Here is an 18,903-nt window from a genome sequence, read left to right as displayed (position 1 = left end):
GACTCTTACAAAAACTGGGGGGACATGGTGTATCATCAGCTGAATAGGTGTGCTTACTGGGAGGCTGTGGCCAAAAGAGCTAAAAGGATCCATAAATAGCAGACACGCGTTGGTGGAAAGAGGTTATTTCATTTCTGTAGTTGATGATGCTGTGACTGCGACTAGAATACTGTGTCCAGTTCACGTGTCCACAATGGAAGAAAACTATTGCTGAATGGGAGTGAGGTCAGAGAGGAGGCACAAAAATGATTAAAGGATTAGAAAACCTGTCTTATAGTGCTAGACTCAAGATGCTCCAGAGTTTAGCAAAGAGAGGGTGCAGGGACATGATTACAATCAATACTTCTTCGAGTGCTTGCTCATATCCATTCCAGTTAGGTGTGCGCGTGCCACGTGCACATTCGTCGGAAGATTTTTACCCTAGCAACACTCGGTGGGTCAGCTGGGCACCCCCTGGAGTGGCGCTGCTATGGTGCCGGATATAGACTCATAGACTCATAGGTCAGAAGGGACCAATCTGATCATCTAGTCTGACCTCCTGCACAAGGCAGGCCACAGAACCCCACCCATCCAATTTTATAACAACCCCTATCCCAGGACCGAGTTATTGAAATCCTCAAAAATGGTTTGAAGACCTCAAGCTGCAGAGAAACCACCAGCAAGCGACCCGTGCCCCACGCTGCAGGGGAAGGCGAAAAACCTCCAGGGCACCTGCCAATCCGCCCTGGAGGAAAATTCCTTCCCGACCCCAAATATGGCGATCAGCTAAACCCTGAGCATGTGGGCAAGAGTCACCAGCTAGCACCCAAGAAGGAATTCTCTGCGGCAACTCAGTACCCATCGCATCCAACATCTCCCCGCAGACCATTGAGCAGACCTGTCTGGTGGTAATTCAAGATCAATTGCCCAAATTAACGATCCTATCATAACATCCCCTCCATATACTTATCAAGCTTTGTCTTAAAGCCAGGAAAGTCTTTTGCCCCTACTACTTCCCTCGGAAGGCTATTCCAGAACTTCACTCCCCTAATGGTCAGAAACCTTCGTCTAATTGCAAGTCTAAACTTCCTAATATCCAGTTTATACCCATTCGTCCTCGTGTCTACATTAGTACTAAACTTAAATAATTCCTCTCCCTCCCTAACGTTAACCCCCTTGATATATTTATATAGAGCGAGCATATCCCCCCTCAGCCTTCTTTTGGCCAGGCTAAACAAGCCAAGCTCTTTGAGTCTCCTTTCATAAGGCAGTTTTTCCATTCCTCGGATCATCCTTGTAGCCCGTCTCTGAACCTGTTCCAGTTTGAATTCATCCTTCTTGAACATGGGACACCAGAACTGCACACAGTATTCCAGATGGGGTCTCACCAACGCCTTATATAACGGTACTAACACTTCTTCTTCGAGTGATTGCTCACATCCATTCCAGGTAGGTGTGCGCGCCGTGCGTGCACATTCGTCAGAAACTTTTTACCCTAGCAACTCCAGTGGGCCGGCAGGTCGCCCCCTGGAGTGGCGCCGCCATGGCGCTCGATATATACCCTTGCCGGCCCACCCGCTCCTCAGTTCTTTCTTACCGCCGTGTCGGTCGTTGGAAATGTGGAGCGCGGCATAGCTGTGCTCCACGTCCCTAGCTCTCCTTGTTAACTACCGTTATTATTACAGTTGTTAGTTAGATCGTTAAGTATAGTTAGTTAATTAGTTGTAGTGTAAATAGTATTGTATATAGTTGTTCGCCGGTCTGGGCTGTAGCCCTTCCCGGCACCGGGCTCATGCCTGGTTCGCCGGGCTTTAAGCAGTGTGCGGCCTGTAAAAAGCCTATGCCAACCAGCGACCCCCACGACGCGTGTCTGAAGTGCCTGGGGGAAATCGCACAGGTCGGACAAGTGCCGCATTTGCAAGGCTTTTAAGCCCAGGACAAAGAAGGAGAGAGACCAGAGACTCAGGACTCTCCTAATGGAGGCGGCACTTGACCCAGCAGCTTCACAGGCCGTGATCTCGGCGCCGGCACCGGATCGCACCGGCACCGGGAAGACTCCCCAGCACCGACCTTCCCCGGCACCGGGCGCAGAGGCGAGACCGTCAACGTCTGCTACTCCAGCCAGGCAGACCCGAATGGAGCGCCCGGCATCTACATCGGCTGCGGCACTACCGGCACCGTCCACTCCGGGCCCGGTGGGTCCGTCGAGTCCGGTGCCGTCAAGCTCCCCCATAAGATCTGGGGTTGAGCTATTGGTCCCATCCACTCCGGAGACCTTCGCCTCGGCACGGGACCTTATCGCCCTAACTGAGTCTACTCAGCCGCCACCCCCAGTACCTCCGGTGCGGGTAGCATCTAGGGGCAAGCCCATGATGACGGCACCGTCTCGGGACTCGCGCTCGCGATCCAGGTCCCGACACCACGGTCGCTTGAGATCCCGCCGCCGCTTGCAGTCCCGGCACCGCTCCCCTCGGCGGTACCGGTCGCACTCGCGGCACCGATCGACCCCCAGACGGTCGCGGTCTGACTCCAGCCGTCGATACCGGCACCGTGACTCTAGGAGCCAGTCTCGCCGTCACTCACCGCGCCGGTCGACCTCCCGGCACCGAGCTGGTGGCAGGTCCCGGTCCCGGTCGACCTCCCGGCACCGCGTCGGTGGCAGGTCCCGGTCCCGATCCCGGCACCGAAGCAGCGGCCGGTACCGTTCCAGATCCCGGCACCGAGACAGAACCCGGTCCCGATCCCGGCGCCGCTATGACTCCCGGTACCGATCCCCGGCACCGAGAAGATCTTCGGTGCCGACCCGCGCAGACCCTTATCAGCCGGGGTCAGCCCCGCCATGGCCTTCTAGGCAGCCGTCGGTGTCGTCTCAAGCAGACAGTGTGTATGCGCTGGGCACCGACAGGCAGGCGGCATTGTTTCAGGACCCTCCGCAACAGGACCAGGGTCCGCAGCAGTGGGGGTTTTGGACCCCCTGGGCATACCATCAAGCCCAGGGCCCCCAACAGCTTCCGGCTAGGCCTGCAACGGCGGAGCACAGGGTGCCGGAGGCTTCGTTGTCTCGCCCCCCTCCCTCCCCGGATGGAGAGGAAGGATCGAAGCAGCAAGACCCTGCTCTTGCTCCTGAGACAGAGGCGAGGGCTGAGGGGGACCCCCCACTGGACACTTTCTTGCCAGGGGTCGTCTCCTCCTCCTCCCCCGACGAAGCGGTGGCTGGCACCTCCTCCAGTAGCCCTCCTCCACTGGATCTCAGAGCGCACCAAGACCTCCTTAGGCGAGTAGCTCAGAATCTGAGCCTGCAAGCCGAGGAGGTCTCTGAGATCGAGGACCCTATCGTCACCATCCTCTCATCTGATGCTCCCACCAGGGTCGCCCTACCCTTCATTAGGACGATCCAGGCCAACGCCAATACAATCTGGCAGTCACCGGCCTCCATCCCCCCTACGGCGAGGGGCGTCGAGAGGAAGTACATGGCCCCTTCCAAGGGCTACGAGTACCTCCACGTCCACCCGACACAGTGTTCCCTGGTGGTGCAGTCGGTGAACGAGAGGGAGCGCCACGGACAGGAAGCTCCAGCCCCTAAATCCAAGGAGGCCAGGCGTATGGACCTCCTCGGCCGCAAGGTCTATTCAGCTGGGGCCCTTCAGCTCAGGGTTTCAAATCAACAAGCCCTGCTCAGCAGATATGCTTTTAACTCGTGGGTGGCAGCGGACAAATTCAAAGAGCTGCTGCCACAGGAGGCCCGCCAAGAATTTGCGGACATTCTGGACGAGGGCAAGAAGGTTGCACGAACCTCGTTGCAAGCTTCTTTGGACGCTGCAGACTCGGCTGCCAGCACCCTCGCCTCGGGGGTAACGATGCGCCGTATCTCCTGGCTTCAGGTCTCTGGCCTTCCACCGGAGCTCCAATACACCATCCAGGACCTCCCGTTCGAAGGCCAGGGCTTGTTTTCAGAAAAGACAGACCCCAGACTTAAGAGTCTCAAAGACAATCGGGTCATTATGCGCTCCCTCGGGATGCACACGCCGGGAACGCAGCGCAGACCCTTCCGGCCACAGCAGCAACAGCAGCGCAGGCCATACCCCCAGTTCCGCCAACGGCAGGACCTCAATAGGCGCCATGGCAGGAATGGAAGGCGTAGACATTCGGGGAACCAGGGGGGGCAGAATCAAAGCTCCTCTAAGCCCCCGCCTGGGCCCAAGCCTTCGTTTTGAAGGTGCGCCCGAGGGCGCAGTAACAGTTTTCCCCACGGATCCTTCCCCCCCGTTTTCCAACCGCCTTTCGTTTTTCCTCCCGGCGTGGACCCAAATAACATCGGACCGCTGGGTCTTACGCATGGTGCAGAGGGGATACCACCTGCAGTTTATATCATTTCCTCCTTCCCGCCCCCCTTCCTCGTCCCTCTTCAGGGACCCCTCTCACGAGCAATTCCTTCGACAGGAGGTACAGACGCTCCTCAACAAAGGAGCTATAGAGGCGGTTCCGGAAAACGAGAAAGGCAAGGGGTTTTATTCCCGCTACTTTCTGATCCCCAAGGCCAAGGGAGGCCTCAGGCCTATCCTCGACCTGCGAGAGCTCAACAAATACCTAGTGAAGTTGAAGTTCCACATGGTATCCCTGGGGACCATTATCCCATCCCTGGATCTGGGAGACTGGTACGCCGCCCTCAACATGCAGGACGCTTATTTTCACATTGCCATTTGGCCACACCACAGACGTTTCCTTCGATTCGTGGTGGGCCGCCTTCACTATCAATTTGCAGTCCTCCCGTTTGGTCTTTCTACGGCCCCGAGGGTATTCACAAAATGCATGGCAGTCGTTGTGGCACATCTTCGGCGCAGTCGTATCCACGTGTTCCCTTACCTAGACGATTGGTTAATTCGGGGCACGTCGGAACTACAGGTTTGCAGCCACGTCCGCAGGATCACCGGCCTGTTTGCCACCTTGGGCCTCATGATCAACATAGACAAGTCCACCCTGCTCCCCACGCAGAGGGTGGAGTTCATCGGGGCCGTCCTGGACTCCACCGTAGCCAGGGCTCTTCTGCCGTTACCGAGGTTCCAGGCGTTGTCGGCGATCGTTCAGCGACTGCGGGCAGCCCCCTTGACATCAATACGGACATGCCTAACCCTGTTAGGCCACATGGCAGCATGCACATTTGTGACCGGTTACGCTCGGCTCCGCATGAGGCCCCTCCAGTTGTGGCTCATCGCACATTACCGGCCGGCAAGGCAACCGCTAGACATGCTGATCACAATCCCCCAGGGGGTGTTAGATTCTCTCGGCTGGTGGCTAGACCAGTCCGTAGTGTGTGCGGGGCTCCCTTTCCACCCACCTCAGCCTTCGGTGTCCCTAACAACGGATGCCTCAGATCTCGGCTGGGGGGCCCACTTGGGAACCCTGAGAACACAGGGCCTGTGGTCTCCGCAGGAGGTGAAGCTGCACATCAACATGCGGGAGTTGAGAGCGGTCCGCTTGGCTTGTCAAACGTTCTGTCACCAGCTTCGAGGTCGTTGTGTCGCGGTGTTTACCGACAACACGACGACCATGTACTATATCAACAAGCAGGGCGGCACCAGATCCTCTCCCCTATGTCACGAGGCGATGCGACTCTGGGACTTTTGTGTAGCCCACTCCATTCACCTCACGGCTTCCTTCCTCCCCGGAGTACGGAACACGCTGGCGGACCGCCTGAGCAGATCCTTCCTCTCACACGAGTGGTCCCTTCGCCCGGACGTCGCCCTCTCGATCTTCCAGAGGTGGGGTTATCCCCGTGTGGACCTCTTCGCGTCCGGGGGGAACAAGAAATGCCAGGCGTTCTGCTCCTTTCAGGGCAGGGAGCCCGGGTCTATAGCGGATGCCTTCCTTATTCCGTGGACGACCCACTTGTACTACGCGTTTCCCCCGTTCCCACTGGTCCACAGGGTCCTTCTGAAGGTGCGCAGGGACAGGGCTCGCGTGATCATGGTAGCCCCGGCGTGGCCCAGGCAACATTGGTACTCCATGCTGCTGGACCTGGCCATAGCCGACCCAGTTCCCCTGCCCCTTCACCCGGACCTGATCACCCAGGAACACGGGACTCTCTGTCACCCGGACCTGCAGTCGCTGCACCTAGCAGCGTGGTTCCTGCGTGGTTGACCGGTTCTGAACTGCGCTGCTCCACCCCGGTACGGGAGGTACTTTTGGGCAGCAGGAAGCCTTCCACTAGAGCGACATACTCGGCCAAGTGGAAGCGTTTCTCCTGTTGGTGCATGGAGAAAGGTCTCCGCCCTATGGAAGTTTCGGTGGCCAATATCTTAGACTATATTTGGTCCCTCAAACAACAGGGCCTGGCGATATCGTCTTTGCGGGTCCACCTGGCAGCTATCTCCACCTTTCACCCGGGTGGGGATGGCCGCTCCGTTTTTTCTCACCCTACGGTGACTAGATTCCTGAAGGGGCTGGAACGTTTATACCCTAATGTCCGACTCCCTGCTCCAACCTGGGATCTTAACCTGGTGTTGTCTCGGCTCATGGGGGCCCCCCTTTGAGCCGTTAGCTACTTGCTCCCTACTCTATCTCTCTTGGAAGACTGCCTTTCTAGTAGCTATCACCTCAGCTAGACGGGTGTCGGAACTCCGGGCTCTCGTGGTAGACCCCCCGTATACAGTCTTCCACAAAGATAAGGTGCAGCTGAGGCCACACCCTGCCTTTCTCCCCAAGGTAGTCTCGACCTTCCACATCAACCAAGAGATATTCCTCCCGGTTTTTTTCCCGAAACCTCACTCTTCAGGCAGGGAGCAACAGCTCCACTCGCTTGATGTCCGTAGGGCTCTCGCGTTCTATGTGGAGAGGACCAAACCGTTCCGCAAATCCCCCCAGCTTTTCGTGGCAGTAGCGGACCGCATGAAGGGGCTTCCTATCTCTTCGCAGAGGTTATCCTCATGGGTAACGTCCTGTATCAGGACCTGCTATGACTTGGCCCACATCCCTACGGGCCGTGTGACTGCGCATTCTACCAGGGCGCAGGCGTCGTCGCTGGCTTTCCTCGCCCGTGTGCCCATCCAGGAAATCTGTCGGGCAGCGACCTGGTCATCGGTCCACACCTTTGCTTCCCACTACTCCCTGGTCCAGCAGTCAAGAGAGGATGCGGCCTTCGGATCTGCAGTGCTCCATGCCGCTACTTCTCACTCCGACCCCTCCGCCTAGGTATGGCTTGGGATTCACCTACCTGGAATGGATGTGAGCAATCACTCGAAGAAGAAAAGACGGTTACTCACCTTTGTAACTGTTGTTCTTCGAGATGTGTTGCTCACATCCATTCCACACCCGCCCTCCTTCCCCACTGTCGGAGTAGCCGGCAAGAAGGAACTGAGGAGCGGGTGGGCCGGCAAGGGTATATATCGAGCGCCATGGCGGCGCCACTCCAGGGGGCGACCTGCCGGCCCACTGGAGTTGCTAGGGTAAAAAGTTTCCGACGAACGTGCACGCGCGGCACGCACACCTACCTGTAATGGATGTGAGCAACACCTCTCGAAGAACAAGAGTTACAAAGGTGAGTAACCGTCTTATCCTTATCCTTGCAGGAAATACCCCGCCTGATGCATCCCAAAATCGCATTTGCTTTTTTAACAGCCGTATCACATTGGCGACTCATAGTCATCCTGCTATCAACCAGTACCCCAAGGTCCTTCTCCTCCTCCGTCGCTTCCAACTGATGCGCCCCCAACGTATATCCAAAATTCTTATTATTAATTCCTAAATGCATGACCTTGCACTTTTCACTATTGTATTTCATCCTATTTCTATTACTCCAGTTTACAAGGTGGTTCAGATCTTCCTGAATAGTATCCCTGTCCTTCTCCGTGTTAGCAATACCCCCCAGCTTCGTGTCATCCGCAAACTTTATTAGCACATTCCCGCTCTTTGTGCCAAGGTCAGTAATAAAAAGGTTAAATAAGATCGGTCCCAAAACCGATCCTTGAGGGACTCCACTGGTGACCTCCTTCCAGCCCGACAGTTCACCTTTCAATACGACCCTCTGGAGTCTCCCCTTTAACCAGTTCCTTATCCACCTTACAACCTATATATACCCCTGCCGACCCAGCCACCCGTCAGTTCCTTCTTACCACCCGGTGCCAGAGCCCATGCCCGGCTCACCGGGTTTTAAACCGTGCTCGGCCTGCCACAAGCCGATGCCGACAGGAGATCCGCACAACTCCTGCTTGAAGTGCCTCGGGGAATCGCGCTTGACAGCTAAGTGCCCCATTTGCAAGGCTTTTAAGCCAAGAACAAAAAGGAGCGGGACTTTCACTTATCCCTCCGCCTTCGGCACCGAGCGATGGTCAATCGGCGGGCAGAAGCGCCTCCTCGGCACCAGACCCCACCAGTACTGCCAAGGCCTCTCGGCACCAGCCGTTGCCGGCACTGAAGTCGACTCGGCACTGCTCCCTCTCTCTGAGGTCGAGAAAGCCTACGACTCCTCCTGCCAGTACCTGACAGCTCCCCGGCCGTGGTTGAGCTCCCTGCTCCTGCTGCTTCTCTGCCAATTGCACCGCAGCCAGAGAGCTCATCTAAGTCGGATCGCCCAGCACCGACACCTGCCAAGGCACTGATGATGTCGGCACCGTCGATCCCGGTCCCATGAGGGCCGTCGAATCCAGTGCCTGACAGCTCCCCGGACGCACTGTGGTTGAGCCTACTGTTCCCTCCACGCCAGAGACATTCCCAACGGCGAGGGATCTCATTGCCATGACAGAGTCCATGCTGCCTGAACCCCCGGCACCACCGGTGCAGGTAATACAGTCTCTTGGCAATCCTCCCTTGATATGACCATCCTCTGTTGGCACAGCAGAGCGGCACCGTTCATGATCACGATCACGGTCCCACAGACGCTCCAGGTCCCGTCGGCACTCCTGCTCCCGACACCACTTGCAGTCCTGGTGCTGTTCTCCTCCTCAGTACCGGTCACACTTGCCGCACGAGTCGGTATCCCGTTCGCCAACCTGCTACTCTCGGCACCGTTCCAGCTCCCAGCACCACTACAGGCACCATGATTCCCGTAGCTGCTCCCGATGTCGAGCCTCGAGATCTCGGTCGACCTCTCAGCACCGCTCTGGTCGCAGGTCTGGATCTCGTTCCAGGTACCGGTACGCCTCCTGGTACCGGTCCCTGGTGCCGAGTTGGGCAAGGTCCAATAGAGTCAGAGACTCTGCCCATGGTTTTTCAGCACCTCCATGGCCATCCAGACATGCATCAGTCTCATCCCACGTGGACAGCTCTTACGCTCAGGACCGCGATTCTGATGTGCCCACCAACAACCTGAGAGCCCATCAGGACCTCCTAAGGAGGGTAGCACTCAATATGGACCTCCAGGTAGAGGACCCAGTAGTGGGCACTCTATTGGCAGCTGCCCCACTAGAGGGGCCCTACCCGTTTATTCGGACCATCCAGGCGAATGCCGATACTATGTGGCAGTCCCCAGCCTCTATCCCTCCAGCGGCCAGGGGAGTAGAGCATAAATATATGGTGCCCTCTAAGCCGTACGACTACTTGTATGTCTGTCCTCCTCCCTGCTCACTAGTCGTTCAGCCCGTTAAGGAGAGGGAATGGCATGGCCAGCAGGCGCCAGCCCCGAAATCGAAGGAGGCTAGGCGAATGAACCTACTCGGCCGCAAGGTGTACTCTGCAGGGGCCTTACAGCTCAGGGTGGCAAATCAACAAGTCTTGCTTAGCCGCTATAATTATAACACCTGGGTGGCGGTGGGTAAATTTATGGAGCTTCTCCCTCAAGACTCCTGCCAAGAGTTCGCTGCCCTCTTGGAGGAAGGGAAAAAGGTGGCCAGAGCTTCCCTCCAGGCCTCGTTGGATGCAGCAGACTCAGCAGCCAGGACTCTGGCCTCGGGTGTTGCCATGAGGCGCATCTCATGGCTTCAGGTTTCAAACCTCCAGCCGGAGCTGCAATATACCATTCAGGACTTACCATTTGATAGTAAAGGCCTCTTCGCAGCAAAGACAGCCCCAGGCTGCAAAGCCTGAAGGACAACAGGGTCCTAATGCGCTCTCTCAGCATGCATACGCCGGCGACCAAACGCAGGCCTTTCCGTCCCCAGCCACACTGCCGTACTCTGTGCCTAGCCAGAGACAGGACTTTGACAGACGGTGCGGCCGAGGTGGTCGCAGACAACCGTCAGGACCCCTAGAGGGCCAAGATCAAGGTCCCTCGCAATCACCACTGGGACCAAAGATGAACTTTCGAAGGTGCACCCGAGGGCAGCATACCAGTTACAGGCTGGGATCCCACTCCTCCTTCCTCTTGGCGTGGTCCCAGTTAACTTCAGATCGCTGGGTCCTACACACGGTGGAGTATGGGTACCACCTCCAATTTGTTCCAACCCTGTCCCCCTTCAGGGACCCCTCTCACGAGCAACTCCTCTTACAAGAGGTGCAGACGCCGATAGACAAAAGGGGCAAGGGGTTTTACTCCTGTTATTCCCTAATCCCCAACTCGTACGGAGGTCTCAGACCTATCCTAGACCTGTGAGGACTCAACCAGTTTATGATAAGGTTGAAGTTCCGCATGGTATCCCTGGGAACCATTATCCCGTCCTTGGAGACTGGTATGCCGCCCTCGATATGAAGGACGCGTACTTTCACATCGCCATCTTCCCTCCACACAGGAGATACCTCCGCTTTCTAGTCAACCATCAGTACTTCCAGTTTACGGTCCTGCTGTTTGGCCTTTCTACACCCCCATGGGTATTGACCAAGTGTATGGCTGTAGTCACCGCCTACCTCTGCCGACGTCGGATATGCGTTTTTCCGTATCTGGACGATTGGCTTATCCGAGGAGACTCCAAGACACAAATCACTCAGCATGTGGGCATTGTCAAGGACCTATTCACACATCTAGGCCTGATGATTACTATAGAACAATCCACTCTGGTTCCCATGCAGAGGTTAGACTTCCTAGGAGCTATCCTGGACTTCGACCTAGCCAGAGCCTGCTTACCACAGCTGCGGTTTCAGGTGATGGCAACAATCATCCGAGGTCTGCAGACTTTCCCAGCCACCTCGGCTCGCACTTGTCTCGGTCTCCTGGGTCCCATGGCTGCCTGCAAGTTTGTAACCAAACATGCCAAGCTCCGCCTCCGTCCTCTCCAAGTTTGGCTCAACTCGGTGTACCGCCCGGACAGGGACCCAATGGTCAAGACAGTCACCATTCCCTCGAGCACCCTAGGCTCCCTAGAATGGCGGCTAACTCCCTCCCGGTCATCTTCGAGCTTAAGGCCTTTGGTCTTCTCAGGAGCTGGCATTCCACATCAATGTCCAAAAATGAGAGCAGTCTGCCTGGCATGCCAGGGGTTCCAGCAGCAGCTGTGAGGCTGTGGTTTCTCAGTGTTTACAGCCAACACAACGGCCATGTGCTACATAAACAACCAGGGAGGGACATGGTCCTCCCCCTTTTGTCAGGAGGCCATCCATCTCTGAGGCTTTTGCATAGCCCACTCGATAAACCTGGTAGCGTCCTTTCTCCCAGGTGTTCGGAACGCCTTGGCGCTTCGACTCTCAGCAGGTCTTTCCTGTCTCACGAGTGGTCGCTCTGCCCCGATGTGATGCATTCTGTTTTCCAGAAGTGGAGACTTTTCCCCACATAGACCTGTTTGCTTACCGTGAGAGTAGGAAATGCTAGATGTTCTGCTCCTTCCAAGGTCTCTTCCCAGGATCGATCTCGGACGCTTTCCTGATGCCGTGGAAGGGCCAACTCCTTTATGCCTTCCCACCGTTCCCGCTGGTTCATTGGGTCCTGCTCAAACTCTGCAGGGGCAGAGTGCGCATCATCATGATCACTCCAGCGTGGTCCAGGCATACACCACGTTGCTCGACCTGTCAATAGCCAACCCAATTACCCTGCCACTCTACCCAGACCTCATAACTCAGGACCACGGCAGGCTTCGCCACCTAGACTTGCAGTCTCTTCACCTCACAGTGTGGCTGCTGCGTGACTAAACCAGGATAGCAGGCAGCCTTCCACTTGGTCAACGTACCTGGCCGAGTGGAAGCGTTTCTCCTACAGGTGCGAAACGGTTGATCTTACTCCTACTGAGGTCTTGATCCCCTCTATTTTGGACTAGCTCTGGCCTATAACAGCAGGCCTAGCGGAGTCATCGCTGAGGGTACACTTGGCAGCCACCTCTACCTTCCACCCAGGCTAAGGAGGTCGTTCTGTGTTCTCACACTCTATGGTTTTGAGGTTCCTCAAGGGCTTGGAGCGCTTACACTCTCAAGTACGCCGCCCAGCCCCAACCTGGGACCTCAACCTGGTTTTAACCAGACTTATGTCTCCCCCATTTGAGCCGTTAGCGACCTGCTCGCTGCTATGCCTGTCTTGGAAGACAGCTTTCCTCATAGCCATTACATCGGCCAGATGAGTCTCCAAGCTCAGGGCTCTTACGTTGGTTCTGCTGTACACTATGTTTCACAAAGACAAGGTGCAGTTACGACCACACCCGGCTTTCCTCCCTAAGGTGGTTTTGGCCTTTCATGTTACCCACACTCAACGCAATGGGAGCAACAACTGCACTCCCTGGACGTCCGTAGAGCGCTCGCATTTATATTGAGTGGACAAAACCATTTTATAAAATGCCCCAACTCTGTCACGGTAGCAGACCGAAGGAAAGGCCTACCTGTTTCCTCTCAGAGGATCTCATCTTGGGTGATGGTGTGCATCCGCACTTGTTATGATTCAGGTCTTATTTCCCCGAGGCACATCACCGTGCATTCTACCAGGGCTCAGGCTTCATCTGCCGCCTTGCTGGCTCGTGTACCTACCCACGAGATCTGTCGCGCAGCTCCATGATCCTCTGCCCATAACTTTTGCTTCGCATTATGCTCTGGTTCAGCAGTCAAGAGATGCTGCGGCCTCTGGCTCAGTAGTTTTACATTCTGCCACATCTCACTCCGACCCCACCACCTACGTATGGCTTGGGAATCACCTAACTGGAATGGATATGAGCAAGCACTCGAAGAAGAAAAGATGGTTACTCACCTTTGTAACTGTTGTTCTTCGAGATGTGTTGCTCATATCCATTCCAAACCCGCCCGCCCTCCCCTCTGTCAGAGTAGCTGGGCAAGAAGGAACTGAAGGGTGGCTGGGTCGGCAGGGGTATATATCTGGTGCCACAGTGGCGCCATTCCAGGGGGCGCCCAGCCGACCCACCGAGTGTTGCTAGTGTAAAAATCTTCCGATGAACGTGCACGCGGCGCGCACACCTAACTGAAATGGATATGAGCAACACATCTCAAAGAACAACAGTTACAAAGGTGAGTAACCGTCTTTTATCTATGAAGGGAACAAATATTTAATAATGAGCTCACCAGTCTAGCAGAGAAAGTTATAACATGATCCAATGGCTGGAAGTTGAAGCTAGGACTAAGCTGTACATTTTTGACAGTGAGGGTAATTAATAATTAGAACAATTTACCAAGGTGGAGTCTCCATCACTGACCATTTTTAAATCAAGATTGGCTGATTTTCTAACAGATCTGCTCTAGGTATTATATTAAGGCTGTAAGAACTGCCATGCTGGGTCAACCCAAGTGTCCTACTAGGCCAGGAACCTCTCTCCCACTGAGGCCAGTTCCAGAGCTTCGGGGGGGGGGGGGAGTAGTTGTGCTATAACACTGTTGGAGAGACAGCCACCTTTGTCTTGCTCATCTGGTGTGGGGCAGGGAAGAAACCCTGAGCATTGGGTTATATCCTTGACCATCTTTGCTAATGGCTATTGATGGTCCTATCCTTCATGATTTTATGTAATTCCTTTTGAACTGTCGTACATTTGGTCATCACACCAGCCCCTAGCAGTGGGTTGTCATAAACAGATAGTTAAGGGTTAACAAACAGTAAACCAAAAACAGCTGACCAGAGGACCAATCAGGAAACAAGATACTTTAAAATCTCGGTGGAAGGAAGCCTTTGGTTGTGTTTTTTGGGTTTTGCTTTATTCTCTCTGGATTCTGAGAGGGACCAGACATGTAAGGAGATTCCTCCAATCTTTCTGAAAAAAATCTCTTCTGTTCTAATTTTAGTAAGTACCAGGAAAAGGCAAGTTTAGTCTTTTGATTGTTTTCTGTATTTGCAAATGTGTAGTTTGCTGGGAGTATTTTAAATTGTATTTTGCAGGGGGGAGGCTTCTCTCTAGTGTCTAAGCTGAAAGACCCTGTAACTTTTACCATCAAAATCACAGAGACAACTTTTACTTTTTTTTCTTCATTTTATTAAAAGTTTTGCTTTTTAAGACCTGATTGACTTTTTCCCCTTGTTGAGGCTCAAGGGAATTGAGTCTGTACTTACCAGGAAATTGGTGAGAGACAGGGAGAGAGAAGGGAGGGGGAAAAGGTGGAATCCCTTTGTTTAAATTCACGGAGCTTGAATCTGTCTATCTCTCCAGGATAGCCCAGGGAGGGAACGCCTGGGAGGGGGAGAGAAGGGGGGTGGGGGGAAAACCTGATTTCTCTGTGTTGTGATTCAAGGAGTTTGAATCACGGTGATCTCCTAGTGTACCCAGGGCGGGAAAGAACTGGCAGGAAGAAAGGAGAAGGGGGGGAATGGTTTATTCCCCTTTGTTGTAAGACTGAAGGAATTTGGGTCTTGGGGTCCCTAGGGAAGGCTTTTGGGGGGAGCAGAGTGCCCCAAAACACTATATATTTTTGGGTGGTGGCAGCTTATCAGATCTAAGCTGGTAATTAAGCTTAGAGGAATTCATGCTGGTACCCCATCTTTTGGACTCTAAGGTTCCGACTGGGGAATTATAACATGACATGGGTTCCACAGGTTAACAGTGTACTGTGTGAAAAAGTATTTCCATGCATTGTATTAAAGCTGGTGCCTGTTAATTTAATCAGCTGCCCCCCCCCACCTCATTTTTGTATTGTGCCAAAGGATACATAACATGTCTAGTCACCTTTTTTCACACCATTCACGAGTTTATTGACCTGTACTTCCCCCTTAATCATCTCTTCTAAACTGCACCTACCTCAATTGTTTTTAATTTCACCTCATAGGGAAGCTGCTCCATTCTTGTTGTCAGGTTCTGACCCTTTTCCAGTCCCCTAGCTTGTTTTTGAGACAGGGTGATGCGAACAGGCCACACTATTCAAGGTATAGGCACAGCCTGGCTGTAGCCAGGCTATTGTGCAATTGTTCTAGCATTTGCTTAATCATTCCTAACAGTATTAGCTCTTATGACCACTGCTGCTCCTTCGTCTGACCATTAGAAAGGCAAAGGCACAAAATGAGCTCAAACCAGCTACAGGAATAAAGGGAAACAAGAAGACTTTTTATCAATACACTAGAAGCAAGAGGAAGACCAAGTACAGGGTAGGCCCACTGCTCAGTGAGGAAGGGGAAAGAGTAACAGGAAACATGGAAATGGCAGAAATGCTTAATGACTTCTTTGTTTCATTCTTCATCGAGAAGTCTGAAGGAATGTCTAATATAGTGAGTGCTTATGGGAAGGGGGTAGGTTTAGAAGATAAAATAAAAAAAGAACAAGTAAAAAATCACTTACAAAAGTTAGAGGCCTGAAAGTCACCGGTGCCTGATGGAATGCATCCTAGAATGCTCAAGGAGCTAACAGAGGAGGTATTTGAGCCTCTAGCTATTATCTTTGGAAAATCATGGGAGAGGGGAAAGATTCCAGAGGACCGGGAAAGGGCAAATATGGTGCCCATCTATAAAAAGGGAAATAAAAACAACCCAGAAAACTACAGACCAGTTAGTTTAACTTCTGTGCCAGGGAAGATAATGGAGCAAGTAATTAAAGAAATCATCCGCAAACACGTGGAAGGGGGTAAGGTGAGAGGGACTAGCCAGCATGGATTTGTAAAGAACAAATTGTGTCAAACCAATCTGATAGCTTTCTTTGATAGGATAACGAGTCTTGTGGATAAGGGAGAAATGGTGGATGGGGTATACCTAGACTTTAGTAAGACATTTGATATGGTCTCACATGATATTCTTATCGATAAACTAGGCAAATACAATTTAGATGGGACTACTATACGGTGGGTGCATAACTAGCTGGATAACCATACTCAGAGAGTAGTTATTAATGGCTCCCACTCCTGCTGGAAAGGTATAACAAGTGGGATTCCACAGGGGTCTGTTTCGGAACCAGCTCTGGTCAATATCTTCATCAACGATTTAGATGTTGGCATAGAAAGTACGCTTATTAAGTTTGCAGATGATACCAAACTGGGAGGGATTGCAACTGTTTTGGAGAACAGGGTCAAAATTCAAAATGATCTGGACAAATTGGAGAAATGGTCTGAGATAAACCGGATGAAGTTTAATAAAGACAAATGCAAAGTGCTCCACTTAGGAAGGAACAATCAGTTTCACACATACAGAATGGGAAGAGACTGCCTAGGAAGGAGTATGGCAGAAAGGGATCTAGGGGTTATAGTGGACCACAAGCTAAATATGAATCAACAGTGTGATGCTGTTGCAAAAAAAGCAAATGTGATTCTGGGATGCATTAACAGGCGTGTTGTGAGCAAGACAGGAGAAGTCATTCTTCCGCTCTACTCTGCGCTGGTTAGGCCTCAAATGGAGTATTGTGTCCAGGTCTGGGCACCGCATTTCAAGAAAAATATGGAGCAATTGGAGAGGGTCCAGAGAAGAGCAACAAGAATGATTAAAGGTCTAGAGAACATGACCTGTGAAGGAAGGCTGAAGGAATTGGGTTTATTTAGTTTGGAAAAGAGAAGACTGAGAGGGGACATGATAGCAGTTTTCAGGTATCTAAAAGGGTGTCATCAGGAGGAGGGAGAAAACTTGTTCACCTTAGCCTCTAAGGATAGAACAAGCAGCAATGGGCTTAAACTGCAGCAAGGGAGTTTTAGGTTGCACATTAGGAAAAAGTTCCTAACTGTCAGGGTGTCATAAACAGATAGTTAAGGGTTAATAGAACAGGAGTACTTCATGTCTCTTTCACCTGTAAAGGGTTAACAAGTTCAGTGAGCCTGGCTGTCACCTGACCAGAGGGCCAATCAGGAGACAGGATACTTTCAAATCTTGAAGGAGGGAAGTTTTTGTGTGTGCTGTTAGTGTTTGGTTGTTGTTTTCTCTGGGTTCTGAGAGCAACCAGATGTGCAACCAGGTTTCTCTCCAACCTCTCTGATACAGGCTCTTATGTGCTCAGAATAGTAAGCACTAGGTAGATAAGGTGAGTTAGGCTTATGTTTGTTTTCTTTATTTGCAAATGTGTATTTGGCTGGAAGGAGTTCAAATTTGTATTTTGCTGAAAGGATTTTAATTTATACTTGTATACTTAGACTGGGAGGGTATTCCCAGTGTCTATAGCTGAAAGACCCTGTAACATATTCCATCTTAAATTTACAAAGAATTTTTACTGTTTTTCCTTCTTTAATTAAAAGCTTTTCTTGTTTAAGAACCTGATTGTTTTTTTCTTTTATTCTGGTGAGATCCCAGGGGCCTAGGTCTGGATCAACCAGGGAATTGGTGGGGAGAAAGGAGGGAAGGGGGAGAGAGGTTATTTTCTCTCTGTGTTAGGATTACTTTCTCTCTCAGGGAGAGTTTGTGAGGGGGAGAGAGAAGGAGAGGGGAAGGTGGATTTTTCCTCTCCATTTCAAGATTCAAGGAGTTTGAATCACAGTGATCTTCCAGGGTAACCCAGGGAGGGGAAGCCTGGCAGAGGCAATGGTGAGGGAAAGGGTTTACTCTCCTTGTGTTAAGATCCAGAGGGTCTGGGTCTTGGGAGTCCCCAGGCAAGGTTTTGGGGGGACCAGAGGGTACCAGGCACTGGAATTCCTGGTTGGTGGCAGCGCTACAAGTACTAAGCTGGTAATTGAGCTTAGAGGAATGCATGCTGATACCCCATCTTTTGGACACTAAGGTTCAGAGTGGGGGTAGCAGTTTTCAGGTAACTAAAAGGGTGTCATCAGGAGAAGGGAGAAAACTTGTTCACCTTAGCCTCTAAGGATAGAACAAGCAGCACTGGGCTTAAACTGCAGCAAGGGAGGTTTAGGTTGGACATTAGGAAAAAGTTCCTAACTGTCAGGGTAGTTAAACACTGGAGTAAATTGCCTAGGGAGGTTGTGGAATCTCCATCTCTGGAGATATTTAAGAGTAGGTTAGATAAATGTCTATCAGGGATGGTCTAGACAGTATTTGGTCCTGCCATGAGGGCAGGAGACTGGACTCGATGACCTCTTGAGGTCCCTTCCAGGCCTAGTCTCTCTGGATCTATGTCAGAGCACTAGCCTCACACACATCACAATCTCTTGAGTGGTAACAGCTACTTGAGCCCCACCTCCTACTATACTTGTAGTTGGGATGATTTTATTTCACAGGTACATTACTTGCCCTTTGCAGCATTGCATTTCAGCTGCCATTGAGTTGCCCAGTCACTCAGTTTGTGAGCTTTCCCCTCTAACTCTTCATTCTCACTTTTCAACTTAGCAATCTTGAGTGATTTTTGTATCATCTGCAAACATTGCCCCTTCCCGCTTAGTCCAGGACCGTTTATGTTATGGGACTTCAACAAACACATTTTGAAAATTTAAGTATACTCTATCCACTGTATCACCCTTGGCCACATGCTTATTGACACCTTCAAAGCATTCTAGTAGATTAGTGAGGCATGATTTCCCTACACAAATGGTGGGTCGAAGCTTCCCTAACAAAGTGTATTAAGCTAGGTTAGTGTTTCTGCACTGGTGTGCTATCAGATCCAAACACGTGTGCTGTGAAATGTTTTGAAAAATTAGAGTGAGGGAGAAGCTATCTTCCTCACATGCTTCATGTGAATTCCAATCAGGCTGTCAGTGCACACCATGTGCACAGTCATCAGAAAGTTTTCCCTTAACAGCTCCTGTCAGATCAGCTATGGAGCCCCCTGGAGTGGCACCTTCATGGTACTC

Source organism: Gopherus flavomarginatus, chromosome 7 (assembly GCF_025201925.1).
Source record: "Gopherus flavomarginatus isolate rGopFla2 chromosome 7, rGopFla2.mat.asm, whole genome shotgun sequence".
NCBI classification, from domain to species: domain Eukaryota; kingdom Metazoa; phylum Chordata; order Testudines; family Testudinidae; genus Gopherus; species Gopherus flavomarginatus.
This window is presented reverse-complemented; position numbering follows the sequence as displayed.